This window comes from Elephantulus edwardii, unplaced genomic scaffold (genome assembly GCF_000299155.1).
Source record: "Elephantulus edwardii isolate Elephantulus edwardi_28Jun2011 unplaced genomic scaffold, EleEdw1.0 scaffold00050, whole genome shotgun sequence".
Taxonomy (NCBI): Eukaryota; Metazoa; Chordata; class Mammalia; order Macroscelidea; family Macroscelididae; genus Elephantulus; species Elephantulus edwardii.
Genome location: NW_006399800.1, coordinates 2,144,521 through 2,147,470, shown reverse-complemented (window position 1 = coordinate 2,147,470; position 2,950 = coordinate 2,144,521). Strand labels below are relative to the sequence as shown.

Below are 2,950 nucleotides of genomic sequence, written 5' to 3'. Positions count from 1 at the left end.
AGTGGACTGGATGTCACATAACAACAGCACAACCATCACAACATGCCCAAAGTATGTGAGGCAAAGCTTAGCCATCCTCGACGCCAAGAAGCACTCGCCTGCATTCTCTCCAAGACATACCTGTTTTAATATGTCCGAATTCTCTTGATAGCAGTGAGAGGAAGTTTAAAAAAATACGTAAAATTATTTTCACAATAATACATGCAAGCAATTCTTGATATAAAGACTACACAACATGAAAGAAAGTGTAAAACACAATGTATACAAATTTTGTATATAAAAACAATATAATATACACTTTAACGACTATCATATCACTCACTATACATTGTTTTAGACCTTGGAAATTTTTCTTAAAACTCATCCTCAAATAATAATATAGAACTATTGATTGTTGAAACCATGACCATGGTCAAATCACTTTATTGCTTTGAACTTTACTCTTTCTGTAAATTTTTAAAATTTTCTTTTTAAAATTCTTTTGTCATACAAAAGGTATGGCTTAAGTGTGTTTGAGAGAACTATTGATTTTTGGAGTCACTTTTTTCAGGCTCTGTCTGGTGGTCAGGACTGCCTGTGGAAATCAGAGAGAACTTGCCCACCAGAAAAACATGAAGAAAATCCAGGAGTAAGGGGAAAAGAATGAGGACAGATTGACTTCCTCTCAGAGAAAGCAGAGGGATTCTGAGATCATGTAACAAAAGCAGAAGGCAGCAAATAAGAAGTCTTTACAGATTAGAGAAAAATGATGACTGGCTAATTTTGAAAACCTGGGTGCTACTGCCCGCTAGGTATATCATAGACTCTAAGATCAAGATTTTGTAGAGTGAACAGTCATTACATAAGTTATAATTTATCCTTACAAAACTATCTATTTTAAACTTTGCCTTTTGACCTGATTTAGTGTGATGTTTTAGAACTCCTCATTAAAAAAAATAAAATACCATCCACCAGATGCTCTGCCGGGAAAGGAGGGACAATCTCCTCCTGTACCAGTCAGATCTGATTTGACGGTACACCGACACACAAAATAATAATAAAATAAAAAAAAATAAAATACCCACCACGCACATAAAAAAAAAGTATGGCTTATATGACGATAAAGAGACTGCTTCAGTGGAAGACACTGAGATCTAGAGTAATTAACAATTTATTACTAGTGTTCTTATTGTTAGTAAGCTTACAATCAAATTCATAACTATTTCTAATGTCATAAGATTTTGGGGGGAGTGTAGAATAGATATGTTTGAGATATCGTAATAGATAAAGATTGAAACTGTCATCAACTTCATCTTACTTGGATCCACAATCAGTTAACCTGTAGTCAGGAGATAAGGGAGATATTGCACTGGGAAAGCCTACAGTCAAGGATCTCTCCAAATTACTGAAGAGCAATGATGTTAGTGATGTTAGTTTGGGGACTAAGGTTCACTTGATTCAGACCATGGTCTTTTCACAATCACTTGCTATGCTACTGAGAGCTGAACAATGACTAAGGATGACAGAAGAAAAATTGATGTCTTTGAACTGTTGTGTTGGAGAATAATACTGAATATCCTATGGACTGCCAAAAGGGAAAACATATGTCTTGGAGAAGGTGCAGCCAGAATGTTTCTTGGATGCTTCATCTGGCATACGTTAGGGATGCTGCTAGGAAAGGTTATTCCTTGGACATCATGCTTGGAAAAGTAGGGGGACTGTGAAGGAAATGAAGACCCTCACCCAGGTATATTGAGACTATGACCACAGCAATGGACTTGAGAGTATCAGAGATTGTGAGGTTGGCACAGGATAGGACAGGGTTCAAATCTGTTGTTCATAGGGTTGCTATGAGTCATACTTGACTAGATGGCACCTAATAAGAATAATATCTTTGAAAAGAGCCCTGACGGTAGAGTAGGTAAGCACTCAGCGGCTAGCCACTTTGGATTTGAAAGGTCAGCAGTTAGAGCCCACTAGATGCTGGGATAAAAATACAGTGATCTGCTTCTGTAAAGATTACAGCCTTAGAAACTCTGTGCAGCAGCTTTACTCTTTCCCATTGGGTTGCTATGAGTCAGAATAGACTCAACAGCACACAACAGTATCTTTGACCATCCCTCTCACGTTCAGGAAAAAACAAGTCCCGGGAATTGATGAGATACCAATTCACGTGTTCCAAATAACAGATGCAGCCTTGGACGTGCTTACCAGTCTATGCCAGGAAATTTGGAGGACAGCTCCCTAGCCAGCTGACTCGAGGAGATCCATATTTGTTCCCATTCCCAAGAAACATAATCCAACAGAAGGTAGAAATTACTGAAAAATATCATTAATATTACATGCAAGCATAATATTGAATATTATCCATAGAAGGTTAGAACAGTACATTGACAGAGAACTGCAAGAAGTTGGCTTTCAAAGAGGCCAGGACACCATGGAAATTATTGCTTATGCCAGATGGATCTTGGTTGAAAGCATCAAAAGAATTTCTACTTGTGTGTTATTGGCCATTCAAAGGCTTTTAAATTGTGTAGATCACAACAAACTATAGTTAACCTTGAGAAGAATGAGAATTCCAGAACACTTAATTGTGCTTATATGAAATCGACACTTTAGACCAAGAAGCTATTGTCTGAAAAGAGTAAAAACACTGCATGGTTTAAAATGAGACAAGGTGTGCATTATATCCTTCCTCTATACATACTCAATCTGTATGCTAAGCAAATCATCCAGGAAGCTGGATTTTATGAAGAAGAGTGTAGCAACAAGATTGGATCTTGTAAGCACTGATTACTGAAAGTAAGGAGGACCTGAAGCACTTCCTACAAAGGATCAAGGGCTGCAGCACTCAATATTGATTACATCTTAATATCAAGAAAACAAAAATCCTTACCACTGCGCAATCCTTACCAGTAGACAACATCATAGAGAAAAGATTGGAATTACCAGTTATTTCATCTTGTTTGGA

The 2,950-nt window shown here is 37.3% G+C and overlaps 1 pseudogene; it reads left to right on the top strand.

Moving 5' to 3' along the window:
• The window catches only part of LOC102849871, a 3,614-nt pseudogene extending 2,865 nt beyond the window's left edge, over window positions 1-749 (top strand).
• Window positions 750-2,950: the final 2,201 nt, after the last annotated feature.